The sequence below is a fragment of the Notechis scutatus genome, chromosome 6 (assembly GCF_049901735.1).
Source record: "Notechis scutatus isolate UNSWTSFEM ecotype Mainland chromosome 6, rNotScu1.2, whole genome shotgun sequence".
Classification (NCBI taxonomy): domain Eukaryota; kingdom Metazoa; phylum Chordata; class Lepidosauria; order Squamata; family Elapidae; genus Notechis; species Notechis scutatus.
The window spans coordinates 38,903,013-38,923,216 of NC_142014.1; the positions used below are offsets into that span (position 1 = coordinate 38,903,013).

General features: G+C 36.7%; 1 pseudogene; it reads right to left on the reverse strand.

Moving 5' to 3' along the window:
- Window positions 1-10,853: 10,853 nt before the first annotated feature.
- LOC148130179 (uncharacterized) lies at window positions 10,854-18,539 on the reverse strand (annotated as a pseudogene).
- Window positions 18,540-20,204: the final 1,665 nt, after the last annotated feature.

The following is a 20,204-nucleotide window of genomic DNA, read 5'->3' on the forward strand; positions in this document are numbered from 1 at the left end:
ACATCTACCTATCTCAGGTCCTTGGGAAGGGCTTGATAGATGGATAAAAGTACAGTATAAACATCTGACTAAATGTCAACCAACCATAACAGTAGTGGAGATTGTGCAAAGAAGCAGAAGAAACAGTAGATCATATACTCAGCTCATGCAATAACATAACACAGTTGCCAAAATGGTTCACTAAAACATCTATAAAATTATCGTGTGCCAATAATAAAAATTTGTGGGAACCTATAATTGAAATAAAGCCAAAAAATAATCAGGTTAAAATATTGTGGAATTTCCAAATACAATCTGTTATCTTCCTTATTTATAGAAATCATATCAAGATTTAGAATGAAATCCACTGGGAGCCATCTCATATAAGGCAGGCTCTGAGTCCCTCTAACCAAAAAGTGTTTATTGATAGAAGAGAATGTTTGTAGTTCAAGGTTGAACTGCGGGGTCCTTAGTGCTCTCTGAGCTTGATGGTTTTCTTGCAGATGTTTCATTTCCAAACTAGGTAATATCATCAATACTAGAAGGGAGTGGAGTTTGCTCTTATTTTCATATACTAGTGGATTACCCTGTCAGTGTTCATCAGTTGCTTCACAAACAGTGTTTTCATTGGTGCCAGGCAGGGGTGGGATTCAACCGGTGTTACTACTGGTTCAGTGATTATGCTTTTGAATACAGACGGATCCTCATTTGGAACACAGCATACCAGATATCACAGTTGTTGAAAACTGAAATGTACAATTTATCGATATTGCTGTACCAGGAAACACCAGAGTCAAAGAAAAAGAACTGAAAAAAAATCATGAAATATTGCAACCTGGCCATTGAAACTACATGATTATGAATGAAACATGTAACAGTGATACCCATTGTCATTGAGGCACTTGGTACCACGTCCAATAATTTTGCAAAATACATCAAGAAGTTGCAGCTTCCTGCTGTAGTGCCAGCAGAGCTGCAAAAACCTGCACTACTCAGAACAACATACATTTTAAGAAGATACTTAGTTAATACCTAGGATGCAGCAACCCATATCAACCATCAGAGCCAGAGTGATACATTTTCAAATGTTTAGTTGACTGAGTTTCATATTTCATGAATAAAACTTTATAATACTAATCTATTTAATTTGTATGCCACTTACCTCTCAACAATTCTGGGCAGCTCACAATGATAAAACAAAGAAAGCAATAAAATCAATAAAACATAAAAAGATAATATGGTAAGTACATTAAGGGGGGAGTCTCATTCTCCTTGCCAAAGTCCTGGGTGAATATAAAGTGGGATAATAATTAGCTTGAAGAACTCTTTAACCAGAATTCTTTCAGCGTAAGCTTCAAGAAAAGCAACACAGATTATTTTACCACAGAAGCCTATAAAATATATTATACGGATGCTGTCACTCAACAGGCTTCATGCTGTGGTTTTCTATTTCTATTTTTTGTTCAGCACATTTCCACAAGGTTAGTACCTGACTCACTTCAAAACAATATTCTACAAGACAGATACTTCTGGTAAGTAAAGGTAATATAAATAATTTTTCACCTCTGCCTCTGCATCCAGTCATAAAACAAAACATTGTTATTTTGGTTATTATATGTTGACCACTTGAAATTTCTCTTTATACAGTTATTTATGCTGGCTGTTATAATGCATGGTGTACTGATCATCATTCTTATTAAAATATGCATGCAAGGAACTAGAGAAAACAGCCCCTGAATCAGCAGATTGTGATTATTCATGATAAATATTGTAAATTGGAGAATGGGTTTTTATTTATATTCTCTTTCAAAGTAGGCAATAAAATAGAAGTTAAATGAAATCTAAGATTTTGTCTCTTTTTCCTGTCCATTATATTTTATAGATTTTAGAAAGGTGATATTTAATTGATTAATTTGTCAAACAATGGAGGCAATAGTTAGCTAGCTATATGTAATAAGCAGACGAGGAATTATTCCAAAGCAATTTTAAAGAAATAATTATTCTTTTGGGGTGATCTGATTCTTTGGAATACTTGTTAGAGGAACCATAATTAAATAACTGTGAAGTAAAAAGATAAGTCCAAAAATGTGTTTCCTATATTGTCTGAAGATTTATACAAGTTGCCCTAACAATGAATTAGAGATCATGCCTGTGTTTGAAACATCAGAGCTCAGATAATCTCACTGGGACAGATATTCCCAAAAGAATTATGGGACTTGTTTCTTCATTATTCTTTATATACCTGAGCACATTTTTCAGCCCTTAGATGCTATGGTACTGTTGCATGAAGAGAAATGAGTATATTCAGTTTTCAAAAAATGAAATATATTGGAGATTCAAGGGAGTGAAACATAGATAAGAATAGATAGCTACTTCAAAATACAATCCCCATGTAGTAGAACACAATGCAGCTAAGGAAAATAAGAGCACAAACCTGGGTTACTGCTATGCTGGAAGTTGTCTCTACTAGTATTTCAGTGTCTTGTATCCCATCATCTCTAAAAGTTGTCCCAAAAGTGCTTTTGAAAAAGGCAACTGGACTTTGTTCTTCCTTGAAGACATTTAGTTTCTATTCAAGAAATTTCTTCAGTTGATTGGTTGAATGTGAATGACCTGAAGAAGCTTCTTGGATGGGAAATGAAACTTCTTCAAATAAAAACTAAGTCCAGTTGCTTTTTGAAAAAACACCTTTGGGACAACCATAACCTGGATGATTGAGAATTTCTAAAAACATCTCTAACATAGTTCTTTCATAGCTGTGCATACAGAACTCCTATGCTGAACCTTAGCCTCACTCCAGTTTTCAAACACTTCAATTGTATATGTTCATTTTCATTTGGTCCCCTCTAATATTTCATTAGTTTCTACCTATTAGAATTTATTAGCTCTTTTTCCTGGACTGCTAGTCATGTGGAGTACTGATCCAAAGAAGCAGAAGCAGGTGATATCAACTAGGAACCAGAAAGAGATGATGGAGACCAAAATATGCAAGTATGGGGGCACTGGGGCATATATGGCTGGCGGCTAATGAAAATAGATTGGAAAATGTAATGGAGTACAAAAGTCATTCCTTTGAGACATGCATGCTAGAATATGGCAGCACTGCTGAATAAATACAGTTGGCAATACAGCAATAAAATTCAGTACTTTTCTACTATAAACCCTGATAGTAAAAAAAAAAAAAACATGGCTGGGAATCAGTGGTGGGATTAAAAAAATTTTTACTACCAGTTCTGTGGGCGTGGCTTGGTGGGTGTGGCAGGGGAAGGATACTTTAAAATCTCCAGTCAGAAGTAGTATTTGCTGGTTCTCTGAATTACTCAAAATCTCTGCTATTGGTTCTCCAGAACTGGTCAGAACCTGCTGAATACCACCTCTGCCTGGGATCCAGAATTATACACAAGAGATGGAAAGGAGAACGAAACCTCCTTTGCTTTGCAGAAGCAGAAAAGACCTTTCCCTTCCCTCCAAGAGTTCTGGAATATGTTCTACTGCATAGGCATATTTTTATGCAGTGCTGTGCTGAGCTCTTGATGTGAGAACAACAGTATGGTAGCAGAGGAAATGTTGGCCATGACTGTGTGTAATCATCAGTCTGATACAAGCAATTAGTACTTGGTAGATCCCACCCATTATGGGCCAACAGGATGAGCAGCAAAGTTCATCAGATTTTAAAAGCAGTTGCTAGGATGCTGCTAACTTTAGAGTGAAAAGCCATTTTAATGCCTGTACATCAAAAGAGAAGTGAAACCTTTATAATGAAACCTGTCTCACTTATAAATTAGGTAGAAATGAAGACAATATCATGGAGACATAGCAGGAAGAAAATGTCGACAGAGTATGTTTATGCCAAGCTGAAGTGCAAGTGAGGAAAGGTTCAAAAGAAGAAATGTTGCCTACAACTGACACACAGTTTGTAAGCTGACCTTTAAAAAAGGGGCAAAGCTTACTTTATGCATTATCTTAATTAATTAGTCTTGTATTCATCTGCAAAAAGCGAGTCCCTGCTGAGTTCTTACCATAACAAACAAAGAGCCTGGAATTTGTACACCTACAAAATTAACTATCTTTAATTAGGGCTGTAGTTAATTTTCATAGGTGCAAAAGGAGGATTTCCATGAAACCACAAATATTGTTTTGAAATAGCTCATATGCTTTACACTGGTTCATAATCTGATAACTTCTGATCAACAGGAACTGCTTTTGTACCATCTTAGAAAGCTCTCTTCTAATTAATTATGTAACCCCCTTGAGAAATTGCATACTGGAATAACATTATTCTTACTTTATTCTTATTATTTTGTTGCTTATCTGAGCACTTAATGTAATGAATGAATCTCTTAAGTGAAGTAAATTGTCCCTATCATTTTATGAGGCTTACATAACAATGTTTTTAAAACCTAGCAAAGACTCTAATTTAGAGTTACAAGTTAGAAATTTCATTAATTAATGTTGATATAAAGATATTAAACACTGAAATAAAGATATTAACTGCTCTATTGACCAGGTGATTGCAGAAAGTTTTATCATATGTTTTTATCCCTTTCAGTCTGGATTTTTTAAAAACCCAGGAAATTTATATTTATTAATTGATACTTTGGACATAATTGAAGAAATAAGAGATTCTGCTACTTATCTTTAATGCTGAAAAGCTTTCAATGTGGTCCAGATTAATTTTCTTAATCAAGTTATATATGGGTTCCTGATTTATTTTATTTATTTTATTATTATTTTAGTAGTATCTGGGATTTTAGTGGGCCTTAGAACTGGCACTACTATTTATTTATACTGATTTGTCCTGAGATTTCTTCTACAGGTAGCCCTCAAGTTATGACCACAATTGAGTGCAAAATTTCTATAACTAAGTGTTCTGTCTCGCCTGTATCCACAGGTGAGAATCCAAAGTTCAAATATTCAAGCAAACAAAACCAGACCCAAAAGAGTTAACTGCTTGTTTTCACAGTCCTTGGCAGTCTTCCTGGAATCCGTCTGGCAAGTCTGAACTGTCCATAAATCATGACACCACAGCCATACGCAATTCTTTCACACCAAAAATACACTTTGCTTCAAGCGGGGGAGAGGCGTTAACACGCTCCTTATATATCCCCTGAAGGGGCGTGTCAGTCTCTTTAATTAATCCTTGGCTGGACGCCTCTTTTCTAATTGAGATTGATGTCTCAATCTTCTCCTAGTCCTAGCATCAAGCCAGCATCCGGCAGTTTCATCGTCGCTTGAAGCCTCTGGCACACTTTCCTGATTAACAGTTAACACCTGAGGTGCAATCAGGGAGGGAGTTCCAGAAGAGGAAGACGCCTCTGAAACTTCTAATAAATCAGGCTCATATCTCAGATTCAACTCCTCCTCCTCCCCCAGACTCCTCTCAACGTCGCTCAATAATGCAGGCTCGAATCTCAATGCCAGATCTTCTTCATCACTCGAGCCTACATCTGCTGACTGACCTGGTTCAAACCTCGGAGGCACAACAACTAAGCAAGGTAGTTGTAAAGTGGGTTTTGCCCCATTTTATTACCTTTCTTGCCACCGTTGTTAAGTGATTCACTGCAATTGTTAATAGCACGATTGCTAACTGATATAGATACAGATTAACAGAGCTGGAAGGGACGTTGTAGGTATCTAGTCCATGAATGAACCTGGGTTCCCCATTGACTTTGCTTGCCAGAAGTTTGGAGGGAACATGAAAGACTCCATGGGAAAAGGAAAGAAAATGTGCATTTTATTCCACAAAATAAATGGAATTTAAGACATATGAAATACAATTCATTCAAGCTGCCAAAACTGAAGCATTCATATGAGAAATAGATATAATGTCCGGATTTCATTAATAGGGTTTAGAATTTAATGATGCATTGATTGAGAGCTGAATTTATGTTCATCTTGTCACACTACTCGCTCTTTTGTTTAGTAATCAAATAAAATGGAAACAAGTCTCTCTCACTCTCACTCTCAGTCTCCCCCGCCCCCCGTTTTTTTTTTTTTAATCAGATGGTCAAATTGAATAAGCCAGACAATGTTACTTGCACATTTGACCATAAAACAGATTTCACGATACGTGCCTTGAGCAGCAGGGTATTAATTGGCTGCCAATCCTAATAGGCTGTAAGTCTCAAAAATGCTTATCTGGCATATCATACTTCCTCTGAAGGGGATTTTCTTGAAAGCTTGTATGTTTTCATGTTGCTGTCATGAAATTGCCCAGTTCCAGGATCCAGTTCCATTTAGGCTATAATGAGAATTTCTCCCCTTCCATTATATATTGTTTCAGGTACACAAAGAGTTACCTTAGTGAAACAGGCCTATTTTTTTTTGCTTCTGTGGCATTGTGCTCCTTATTTAATTTTTCTGGTGTTGTTCTGGGAAAGGCTGCAGATGCACTGATGTTGTGTAATGAAAAAACATGCAAATATCAAGTTTAGACTCCTAAGCTTACAGAGGTAGGAGGCCCATGGTAGCTAAGAATTACACGACCAATTTATGTTATCCCTATTCATTGGATTTAAGGGTCACTTTTGTAACTTAACTACACAGCTAGCTAACTGCAACCATGCAATTCTGAAATTTCATCAGGTTTCATCTTCGCTAGTTCTGCAGGGGTTCATAAAAACATTCCTTTTCAGCAGTGTTTATGCCAATATGAAGATGGTTCTGTGGAGTCCCCATGCCAGATGCTTCTTTGTTGCTTTCTCTATAGGAAATTTCTCTATAGGAAATTTCAGAAGATATATATTTATCCCATTTTAAAGAGTTACCCTTATAGAAAGCAAAATGTCTATTGTCACTGTTTCTCCTCAATCATGAACCCCAATGTATCTTTCCATATTGCTTAATTTTTGTTGTTGTGATGTTGATGGTAGAGAAGGAGGAGGAGGAGGAGGAGGAGAAGGAAGAGAAAGAGGAATAATTACAATAATCTTCAAGCAAATCTGGCTTTTGGTATTTGACATTTCAAATAAAATGAAGATGTCTTATTCACATGTGATTTATTTTACATACATATCATAATCTGATTTCTCTAATTTACATATTCCAACTAAAATTAAGAATCAATAACAATAAGACAATAGAGTTGATAACAATAGAAGCTGACATGATAGCTCAAGATGTCCCATTCACTATAGTAAGAAACCAATGGGTCTAGCATGTAAGAGACAATAAAGTAGGCAATAAGACTGTAAGGTTTCAATACCCACAATTCATTTTTGGGATGAATAATGTAGGATGTAGGAATTTGAAATGGCCTGTGTTACTTTTACATATCAGCCTCAGTTAAACTGCCCCCTTTAAAATAGCATCCTTGTCTATTTTGAGAAAAATGTATGGATGAAATAATGCAATAGGTCAGACTTCACTATAAGCAAGTTCTGTGAAGCTAAAATACAACTGTGAAATAAAAATGGAAAATAAATTGTTATGCTATAGAACAAATAAATGTTTTTATTGTTTTCTTTCTTTTCTTCCTGTATTTAAGGAATCCTGCTCATATTTGTTGTCTAGAGGATTTTTGTTTCTAGGAGACACTTGAGAACCCAGTTCAAACACTACAGCTTCATTCTTGAAATTGTTCAACAAAACTGATAGACACTCTGTTCAGAGTATTGCAGTGTAAATTCAGTGCCAGAAAAGTAAATTCAGATGACTGAAGCTTCATTTAACTTCTTTATAAATATAATCTCAGTAAATTTTACAATACCAGTTGTAGATTTCTCCAACATGGAGCAAAGTCAAACAGAAGCAAACATTTTACAGGTTCAGAACAGAACAGCAACTCAGGAGCTCAGAAACAGACATCAGTTTCACCATGCTCTATTCCAGTTCATGAATATACTCTGACACACTCAACTTATTATATTAAATTAAAAATAAAATCAGTCCATGGCATGTAGAAGAATTTCCACAGTTAGGTGGAAAGATAAAATATGTAAGTGGAAACAGACAACAAATGATTCAATAGCTGGAAGCCTCTCAAGTGTCTGATGCAAGACTTGGAGATGCAAAAATATTAAATATTGATTGTAATATCACAACATTGCATTGATATGAATGTCACATATTAAAAGATGGTATTTTACTACACCTATTTTTAGTATACCAAGGTCCATGTTAGTAATTTTGATACCGCTATCACATTCACACCAGTTCTTAGAAATCTAGTCCCTACATTTTTTTTCTATTTAAACAGGGCCATCTGGGGTTGCCAAAAAAAATCAAGATGCCAATTGCAACCATTCAACTAGAACCCTGCCCATTTTTATATGTTTCTCTTTCTCCAGTTCTTTCCTTGCACTCCAAGGAGTAGAATGCTTCTTGGAGATACTACTGAAATGCATATGGAATTGAAGTTGCAATACCTGAGTTCCAAATATCCAGATATCCACTAAACAGTAGGGAATAGTTATTTTCTCTATTTACAGTATCTGCTGCAATCTAGCAATCATCTGGGATTCTGAGTCCATATATGCTATCTCTGACATGAGTTGTTCTGGAATGCTGTGGAAAATAAAGATGACATCACATATTATATCAAGAAAGTCTAGAAACTCATACATAGGGGAGATTTTCAGATTCAGATAATTTCAGATAATCAGAGTTGGAAGGGACTTGTAAGTTCAACCCCCCACCCAAGCAGGAGACCCTACACCATTTCTGAAAAATGGCAGTCTAATCTCTTCTTGAAAGTCTCAAGTGATGGTGCTCCCATAACCTCTGAAGGCAAGCTGTTCCATTGGTTGATTGTTCTCACTGTCAGAAAGTTTCTCCTTATTTCCAGGTTAAATCTCTCCTTGTTCAGTTTCCATCCATTATTCCTTGTCTGGCCTACAGGCGCTTTAGAAAATAGCTTGACCCCTCCCTCACTGTGACAGCCCCTCAAATATTGGAAGACTGCTATCATGTCTCCCCTGGTCCTTCTCTTCACTAGACTAGCCATGCCCAGTTCCTGTAACCGTTCCTCATATATTCTAGTCTCCAGTTCCCTAATCATCCTGGTTGCTCTTCTCTGTACTTTTTCTAGCATCTCAATATCTTTTTTATAGTATGGTGACCAAAACTGGATGCAGTACTCTAGGAGTGGTCTTACTAAGGCTTTATAGAATTGTATTAGTGCCTCACTTGATCTCGATTGTATCCCTCTGTTAATGCAATTTAGGATTGCATTAGCTTTTTTGGTGGCGGCTGCACACTTCTGGCTCATATTTAGCTGGTTGTCCACTAAGACTCTAAGATCCCTCTCACAGTTACTGCTATTGAGCCTGATTTCACCCAGTCTATATGTGTGCTTTTGGTTTTTCTTGCCTAAGTGTAGGACTTTACTTTTCTCTACATTGAACATGACTAATATTTTGAACTTCATCCAGAAATGAAGTTTTCCTTATACAATTGTGTTTCAATGCTGGCAGAGGAGATTGAACTATAATTCTGTGGAAAGATTAAATAGGAGAAGCCATTAATGTTACAACTCTTGCTCTAATTAGGTCTACCAGATTTCAGTTAAAATAACTAAGACTAGTGTTAGGAGAAAAACAGAGAGTGAGTGATCACTTAATCAATCCCTTTTGCTGTCTTCTACAGTTTTTGTAGCCCAGTTCTTATTACCCAACTTTACTAAAGCACTTAAAAGTATAATACCACAGATCTCTGGTTTGAAATCCAGTAAACTCATGGAGAAAATAGTTGTGTCCTGGACAGGAAATTCCAACAATAGCTTTGTTAAATCAAGAGGAGAGAATCTTATTTTTCTTCTGGTCTATACAGCCTCCGTTTTTCTATCCCTGCATGTCAAGCCCATCTTTACCTGTTCCATATTCCTGTTACCTACAGTAATATTTATCCTGAGACTCCAGGAATAACACTCTGATATCCTTCATTCTCTTCTATCTTTCTATCCTGCCTGAAGATTTGCTTGTTCTGAGTCTTACATCCTCTTGACTACCTTCCATGTGAGGCAGAAACTACCAACAAATTCTATAGCCCAACATCACTATGCCATACAGCTTCATAAATAGGATGTGCCCTAAAATGCATGCATCAAAAAAGTCAAGGAATTTGAATATTAATGATTTTTAATCTATAAGCAGTAAATTTTATAGTTGCTAAAAATAAATATTTTTCCTTATCTATCAAATTATTTTCTTTCTAAAAAATACAAGATAAATGGCAAAATCAGATGGTAATTTCAATCTCAGCATATTCTATAGAAGAAAAACAACAAACCTGTCAAACTATTTATTTGTTTTATTTGTTTGTCAAACATGTACAAAATAACATGTATAGGTATGAACATAAACATGAACAAAGGAAGTAAATACAGATAAATGGGGACAGTAAGACAGGCATGGTAGGTATTCTGGTTCACCTATGTTGAGGTAATTCCCCGTTAGGAGAATGAACGCATACAGGGAGACGTATTTTGAGAGTAGTGTTTGAATAATACACATACAGCACACAGATACACTGTACAGTAAATGTAGGGTTTTACTTTCAATAAAGGTTTAAGCAAAGTTCAAAATAGGCAGTCCAAAATCATTCACAGGTTAAATCAGTCAGTTTTCAATCCAGGGATAATTTAATAACAAAGTCCAGTGTCAAAAAACCAGTTCAGTAACAGACTTACATTAAATCCAGGAATATCAGTCAATTAGGAAAAATGGAGGAACGGCAATACTTTCCAACAGAAGGAAACAGAGACTGACTCACACTCTCTTCTGAGACTAAGACTAAGACAAACAGGTTTCTGGCTCCATCTTATGGCCGTTTGAGAAACCACACCTAATTACAGTTTTGCATTTTCTTAAAGATACAGTTTTAAAATGTTTATCCTGGTTTATATATTTCTAACCCAAATACCTGTTAGGTGACTTATATTCCTAACAACCTACATGCCCTCTTTAAGTACCTTATACATACCCTTTTTAAGGACCTCTTAAGAACGGGGTGAAATCCATGGTAGACAGTTTGAGATTGAAGCTGTGAAGATTTCAAGCTGTAACAATGGATTCCAGTAGAGCATTCCAGGCATTGACCACTCTGTTGCTGAAGTCATATTTTCTGCAATTGAGTTTAAAGTGGTTTACCTTGAGTTTGTATCGATTGTTTTCCCGTGTATTATTGTGGTTGAAGCTGAAGAATTTGTTGACAGGCAAGACATTGTAGCAGACAATTTTGTGTACTGTGCTTAGATAGGACCGCCAGCAGCGCAGTTCCAGATTGTCCAAGTCCAAAATTTCAAGCCTGGAGGCATAGGAAATTCTATTGTGAGTAGAGGAGTGGAGTACTCTTCTAGATAAATACCTCTGAACCCCCTCAATCATGTTAAGGTCCAATATACAGCATGGGTTCCAGGTGGACGAGCAGTATTCAAGAATTGGTCTGGCAAAGGTTTTGTATACCTTAGTTAGCAATTCAATGTTACTGGAGAAGAAGCTTCGCAAAATTAGGTTAAGAACTCTTAATGCTTTTTTGGCAATGCTGTTACAGTGAACTCTGGGGCTTAGATTGTTTGAGATGAGTACTCCTAGGTCCTTGACAGAGTGAGGCTCATCTATGAGATCGTTTCCGCCCAACTTGTATTTGGTGTTCTGATTTTTATTGCCAATATGTAGGACAGAGCATTTATTAATTGAAATTTGGAGCTGCCAAATTACATGGCCATTCTGACACATAGTCAAGGTCGCTTTGTAGAGCTACAGCATTGTTAGTGGTGTTAAATAATTGCACATCATCAGAAAAGAGAACGCAGCTCTTTTAACATGATTGCATAGGTCGTTGATGTAAAGCAGAAAGAGTGTGGGTCCTAAAATGCTGCCTTGGGGGACACCACTGTTAATTGGTGCTGGATTTGATAGGGCCCTCCCTATTTTAACTATCTGTTGACTGTTTGACAGGACCATAGCTATCCACTTGTGCAGGGATCCGCAGATTACATATTACAGGACAAATTTTTCCTGAAACCAAACTGCTTGTTAGAAAGTAGATTGTTTGTTTCTAAGTGGAATAGCTATTTGGAATACTTTCTAAGATCTTAGCTATTATCAATAAGACATACTTATTCTTTTTTTTCCTCCAAACTATCATATCTATGAACATAGCCCAGCTAATTTAACAATTTCACAATACCCTCAGAGAAATTTTCCATAGCAGCTATTGCCCTTCTGCCCTGATTTTTGATGATAATGCTAGACTGTGACTCTTTTCAACCACCTTTGACATAAGACTGGAAGTGCAGCAGAAAGGTCTTCAGAAAGGCTATAAACACTAATTATGCCACATGGATAACAATACATTGAAGCTGCCCCCACCCCCAGAATTAATTTGATTCACATCCAAGATCCTATCCTGGTACTGATTATAATGATCAAATAGTCTATTAGAATGGACTATTATAATGGTCAGATACTCTTATGGAGGAAAATATGTTGCTGCTCTGAGATGTAAGCATGCAGTTGAATTCCAGTTTTCTTAAATCGTAGCCCACCTGGCCAATAATAAGAGATGTGGATAATGCAACTGAAAATTCTCTAGACCTGCAGATTACCTATCCTTCATCTAAGGATAGCTGATAGCTGTAATATATAGGTGATCCTTGGCTTACAATGGTTTATTTAGTGACTGATTGAAGTTACCATGGTACTGAAAAAAGTGACTTATGGTTGTTTTTCATACTTACAACCATTGTAGCATGTCCATGATCATGAGATCAAAATTCAGGTGTTTGACAACCATTGCAGCATGTCCATGATCATGAGATCAAAATTAAGATGTTTACAACCATTGCAGCATGTCCATGATCATGAGATCAAAATTCAGATGTTTGGCAACTTACTCATATTTGTGATGGTTGCAATATCCCAGAATCATGTGATCACCTCTTGCAACCTTCTGACGAGCAAAACAAGAATCACTTAATAACCATGTTACTAATTTAACAACTGCAGTGATTCACTTAAACAACTATGGGAAGAAAAGTCATTAAATGTGAAAAACTCACTTAACAAATGTCTCCCTTAGCCACAGAAATTTTGGGTTCAAGTCTAGGACTACCTATATAGTAAATGGATGAAAGCTATTGCTGATACCAGCAATAATCACACTGTTGTTGAAAAGTCTGCTTTTATTTATTTAGAAAATTTATATGTGTAGAAGTTAAATGAAGATAAAATAATCACCACTGAGACCAAATTAAATTCTGATTTGAGCAACATTTGAAATGATCTATCTTTGCTCATGATGAAGAGAAAATATGCTACAAAAGCGGCACTCTTCCTCTGAAGGATTAATTGTATTGTTAATCAACTCTCTGCTGGTTGGGAATGAGTCTGTCATTCTTTTCAATAGTTAAAGCACATTTATCACTGCAGATACCGAGCTTTTCTGGCATTCAATTAACAATTAGTTAACTTTATAATGCATTTTCTTAATAGCCATGTGGTTTTTTTTTGCTATCTACATTTCAAAAAATGAGTTTGTAATACAATATGAAGTTGAAGATACTAAATTTAATTAAAAGCGGATGATAGATATGCCTGGATTTTATTACTGTACCGATGTTAGGTAAATATCATAATGCACAAGATGCTTTCTAGTGAATTTGAAATATACACATTTCAGTGGTTTATTTCACACTATTTCACCTACAAGACCATATCCAGTGCTTAGATAATTAAAAAGAGAGAAATCTGTCTTTATCTTCAATGCAATTCCTTTCAGTGTAAAAGCTGTCTCACTTCTGTGGTGATTGCTTCTCTTCCTAGTAGCCTCTAAGCATAAAATTGTGAAAGTTATGAATTTGAAATTATTCCTTCTCCCGGATAATGATTCAGCACCTTTTCATTAGAAACTCTCAATGCCCAACAGTGGATGAGCAATATATTTTGAAGCTTTCATCTTTAATTTATTTCTCAATAATATTTCATAAGGGATATTGAGCTGCATGCAAACAATCACTTGCAACCTCCATTTACATAGCAGAAACTGGGGAGGAGGGGGGAATAACCCATTATGTCTGTACAGCTTTCTGTGAAATGCTTTCTTTCTTTCTTTTTTCAGCAGGGGAAGTAGAATTGAGGAAGCTGAATGTAGTGATACAACAATTTTTATATTTAATCAAAGGATAGATACAGGCAGTCTGAATGCAGGCTAAACATATTTTATTCAAGTTTGACTCTCTGGTGTAATGCAGCAAAGTCAGCCATTAGCAATGTTTCAAGCCATATCCTCCCCACTGTCCCCACTGGAACATTTTTCTTTGTTTATTCAATCATTATCTCCTGGATTATTTTTCATTTATCCTAAAAGGCATAAGACAGTTAAATTGTTTCATGCTGCCAAATATTAGATTAACCAGGGTAGAGCTTCATTCTGATCTTTTTTCTATACTGTCCTGTCAGATTTAATCTCAGAATGTGATGCTATTTCAGGCTCAGTGAGAACTTAAATCAACAAAACAACTTATCTCCATATTTATCTGTCTAGTTATCTGTCAGTCTGTCAGTGTACCTGTCCCCTATCTACTCACCTGTCTTTCACTTTAGAATTCTCATTTGTAAAACTGTGCTAGAAATGGCTGTGAAATTTGACTAAATAGCGCAGGTTGGTTTATCAGATTCAACTGCCTCCATAGACTTAGGAAGATTATCAGTACTTGTTTACTTCAATTAAATAAAAGATTGCCATCTTTCATAGCCTGAAAAAATATAGGAATGATTACTTTACATACATTAATTCACGTATATATGAATTAATAAAGAGTCATAAAATAAAAGAAACAGAATGATCCTGTCATAGCAACTCTTTCATCTTTTAAAAAATATATATTTACACTAAAAAAAAGGGGGGGGGTTAATCCTACTGAGAAAACAATCCAACTAATGATTTGCTATCATTCTATTCACCTGTTGCTACCCATACTGGTGGGTATGTTGCTACCCATACTGGTGAATATGCCCAAGCATGGGTCATTTCCCAGACAGTATTTTCGGCAGGCCTTGGTTGAATGAACTGGAGTAATAACTACAGCATTCTGGATGCTGGAGAGTGCAATGGCCATAATTCAAAAGTTGTGGCAGGGTTTCAGAAGGCTGTTATTATGACAGCACTGCATACAGGAAGCACAGTCTTGGGAACATGTTTTATTTATTTATTTAGAATACTTTTCATTCAGCTACATTATTCCTCCTTTAAATATGATTGCTCATATTGCTGTTGCAATCCCAGATAGGTTATTATTACTAACTGTATATACAACATAAATATTTTTGACTGTCAAAAACAAAATGCTTCTTGATGAAATACATGATTATTGAAATTTACCTATCTACCAGAATTTTCCATTTATTTCTTGGCAGTGTGAAAATTCCAAAAACATTTAAATATATTGAAGCTGTGATCCTATGCTCATTTAATTTGAGCTTCTACTAAACTGACTAAGTTTTAATTCTGGATTATTATAGTTCTGTACTTTTGGGGTCTTAATCGGATTCTGCTGGTGGCATCAATGCATGGGTAAGAAGGAACAGATATGATTAAAACAGAAAGGGAAAATATAGAAAATCAGAGATGGTATTCAGCAGGTTCTGACCAGTTCTGGAGAACTGGTAGTGGAAATTTTGAGTAGTTTGGAGAACTGGCAAATACCACCTCTGACTGGCCGTGCCCCCATCTATTCTCTGCCTCTCGATCAGCTGGGTCTTCTTTTATTGTCCTGCACAGGAGAACGGAGCTGGAAAGCAGGTTAGTGGGGTAGGGAGGGAATGGGATTTTGCAGTAACCTTCCCCCAGGAGTGGGGAGGGAATGGAGATTTTATAGTATCCTTCCCCTGCCATGCCTACCAAGCCACGCCCACCAAGCCATACCCACAGAACCGGTAGTAAAAAAATTTGAATCCCACCACTGTAGAAAATGCAGTTTTGATAAGAATATCAAAAAAGCACTTTTGATAGGAATAAAACATTGTTTTAGAAGTGGATGAACACATCTAAAGAAACCAGGTTCTAGCATGATGAACAGAATTAAGAAGAAAATAATGAAATATGTAGTATAATACAAAATTGAGAATGCTAGCAATAACATTTTAGAGATTTGTATGTAAATTGCAGCATAATTAAAAAGAATGCTAAAATGTCATTTTCAAGAAAAAATGCACATGGGAGTATATTTAAAATAATAAGATTGCACGTATAGACATCTCTGTGGCTGTTGACAATTAAAATGTGTGTGAAGGCTGCACATGAACCTAATGGTTGCATGAATGTCAGTCTTATTGCCAATCAACTGGCTGTCATGGGAATTCTAGAAGTTGAAGTCCACACATCTTAAAATTGCCCGAGTTTGTAAAATACTGTCTTCTACAAAGGAAAATTAACAAGAACGCATATAAAATTATAGAAGGGTTTATTTGTGAAGTGTGCCCAGGGAAATATTTGGCATAATTGTGATTGAAATGGTATGACAGATGACAGTGACTAGAATTTGAGAAGTGCAACATGGCTTCAGAAAGTCTGTGGATCGGTTTATTGAAAAGTGTAGGAGTATGAAAAGGAAAGTTTACTGCACATCTGTTGGGTTATAGAATAGATAAAATAAATAGGCTTGATTATGGAATGTTTGACAGTAATATGAACTTGAAGATAAATGTGATAAGAATAGTTTACAATGGAAGAAAAGCATGCACGAAAATAAATATAACTTTTTGAAAATGGTTCAACATGGAGCAAGGATTAAAACAAGGATATCTGATTTCCCCCTGGCTATTTAATATATATATATATGGTTAAACATATAGGAGATATTTGGAATGAATTTAGAGATTTGTTATTTGGAAACTACTGTATGCATATTGTATGCTGTATTGTTGGCTGAAAATCTAAATGATTTTGCAGCAAATGTTAGATAGACTATATGCAGTAGGGAGTATGAATTTTTTACAATAGCCAAGATAGTTGTGTTTGACAAGGGATCAGGGTGAACAATAACACATTGTGCATAAAAGGTGAAAAAATACATAAAGTAAACAAATTTATGTTCCTTGGTAGATTGTTTACTAAAGACAGGGAAATGGCTGAGAAATTTTGAGATATATGAATGCTGCTATAATAGCAGTAGAAAAGCATTATTTCATCATTTTATTATGTGGAAGTGAATATGTCAAGAGAATTATAAAAAGTAGGTTAGGAAAAAAAACAAAAGTAATGGTTCTGACTGGATGGAATTGATGAAAAGTTGCAAAAAAAAAAGTTGCATTGATAACTATACTCATATTCAACCCATGCTTTGTTCTGGGCCACCTGTATGAATGTGGAAAAGTTGCAGAACCGTGTGGCTTTCTGCTCATCCCATTCGCTCCTGACTTGAACTTCTCAGGGCATCAAATAAATGGAGTTCACGACTTCTGTAATCATCACATTCTTGAAGTAATTCTTGATTGTCTAAGATCAGGCCACAAAAAAGAAAAAAAAAACTTTTATTAGAAAACAAGAGTACCAAAATTTTGTAAGAAGTGAAAAACAAAATAAGTGAATATCACTAAGAAGTTTGCAAAAATGGTTAAAGACTTTTTTGAGGAAAAATATTTTTGTCCTCCTGAAAGGCTTACTTATGGCATAAAAAGCAAAACAGATTAACAATAGAATAGTCATTTCTATTTTTATCTTGACTTTTCAATCCCCATCACAGTAATCACTTTTTATTGATTTCTTGCTCACCTGTATTAGAGATTTTATTGTACAAAACTAGTTTCTCTTTCTAAAAAATAAGAGAGGGGGCAGCTTGATGTAATAGTTAAAAGCATGGACAAAAAGGTATAAAACTGTGAATGTGTATTCTCACCCATCCAGGTCATGATTGTCTCAAAGGTGCATTTTCAAGAGGCAACTGGACTTTCAGGTTTTTAGTTGAAGATGTTTCATTTCTCACCCAAGAAGCTTCTTCAGCTCTTCAGAGTTGAAGAAGCTTCTTGAATGAAAAGCGAAATGCCTTCAAAAAAAAACCCCAGAATCTCCAGTTGCCTCTTGAAAAAGCACCTTTGGGTATAAAACCGTGAGTTCTAGTCCTGTTTTAGGCACAAAGCCAGCTGAGTGACCTTGGGCCAGTCATTCTCTTTCAACTATAGGATGCAGACAATAGCAACCACTTCCAAACTGAAGAAGTTTCAGGGAGTGAATGGGATGGGAGCAAATGTCTTCAAGAAAAAAACAAAAGAAGTCCAGTTGCCTTTTGGGAAAAAAGCACCTTTGGGACAACCACTTCCAAAGTGTCACTAAGAAAAGTGCATGGATTTGTCCTTCAAGTCAGCCTAAGGCAGGACTACAACTCACAGTCTCCTGGTTTCCAGCCTGGTGCCTTAAACATTACATCAAGCTGGCTGTTTCACCCATTAGTTTGTTTTATTAATTAATCTCCCCAATGTAGATTATAGAGATGATGGATCTAGCCTCTACAAATGTACAGTATCTCATACAGACTGCAGAGATTTTTGTGTAGTAGGAGTACTGATAATCCATTTTTCACATCTGTCTAAACTCCTCTCTCTTCGATAGTTTTCACAGGACATATGGGTGTTATAATCATGTGGATTCAGAAAATTGTAAGCCCAAAATAGTCACATTGACAGTAAATCTTACCTGGCTATGGATCAATATTCACAGGGTCATCCAAAGCATGTTTAAATTAGTTGTGACAAACAGTATGAAAACTGCAAAGCAGAATTTTGCAGAGAAATCTCAACAAGCAGTCTAAACTGGTATTAGGAATCAGAGGTCCATCTTCTTTGTTTAGCTAATAAGCAGCTTTCTGTTCAGGGAGAGCACTATGGTATATGTTCTTATCTCTTGCTACATGGAAGGCAATGCAATTTTCTGTAAATCCACCACCATGAAATGGCAATTATCCACTGCAGACAGATCAAATATAAAGAAACCACAACAATACAGACATTTCTTTGGGAAGGTATTTCGGATTACAGAGGGCAATGGACTTAGTGAACACAGTTAGAAGAACAATTTCTCTTAACTGCTTATGCACTACTTTATATGAGTTTTTTTTTCTTTCCAGCATCTTCCCGAGAGTGTCTCCTGAATTTTGATTTGCAGGGTTTTTCTGTGAACTAGACAAACTCTTTTTCAGAGCTCTTTTGACTAAGATCCATATATTAGACCAGTGGTTCCCAAAGTGGGTGGTACCACCCCCTGGGGGTGGTACCATGCCTTAGGGGGTGCTAAGAGGCAAGGGGGCCAGCAGGAGGGCGCTAAAAGGTGGCAGGGAGGCATTTGAGGTGCCAGCCCCACAGGGTCATCCCACTGACTGTTGCACCACTCCAGAGCCAGCACCTCAAATGTGGTGGCGGCAGCTTTGCTTTACTTTCCCAATGTGCTGCCACATTCAAGGCGCCGGCTCCGGAGCAGTGCAACAGTCAATGCGGTGAGCCTGTGGGACTGGCTCCTCGAATGCCCTCCTGCCGCCTCTTAGCACCCCTCTGCCAGCCCCCTTGGGGGTGCTAAGAGGTGGCAGGGGGCGTTTGAGACGCCGGCACCGCAGGCTCACCTCATTGACTGTTGCACCAGAGTGGTGCAAGGGGCTCAATGGGGTGAACCTGCAGAGCCGGCACATCGAACGCAGTGGCAGCAGCACATTGGGAAAGTAGAGCAAAGCCAGAGTGGCTCTACTTTCCCAAAATGCTGCCACTGTCGCATTTTGTCTGTCTGTCTGTCTGTCTATCCATCCATCCATCCAAAAGGTCTGTCTGTCTGCCTGCCTGCCTACCTACCTGCCTGCCTGCCTGCCTGTCTAGCTACCTACCTATCTACCAATATAGATCTATCTATCTGACTACCTACCTACCTACCTACCTACCTACCTACCTACCTACCTACCTATCCATACACCCATCCAAAAGGTCTGTATGTCTGTCTTCCTGCCTACTTGTCTGCCTGCCTGCCTGCCTGCCTGCCTACCTACCTACCTACCTACCTACCTGTCTCTATCTGTCTCTGTCTCTATGTTTGAAGCGCCGACCCCACAGGCACATTGGGAAAGTAGAGCAAAGCCAGTCTGGGAAGGAGGGAGGGAGGGGAGATATATATATATATATATATATATATATATATATATATATATATATATATATATATATAGATATAGATATAGATATAGATATAGATATAGATATAGATATAGATATAGATATATATAGATATATATATATATATATATATATATA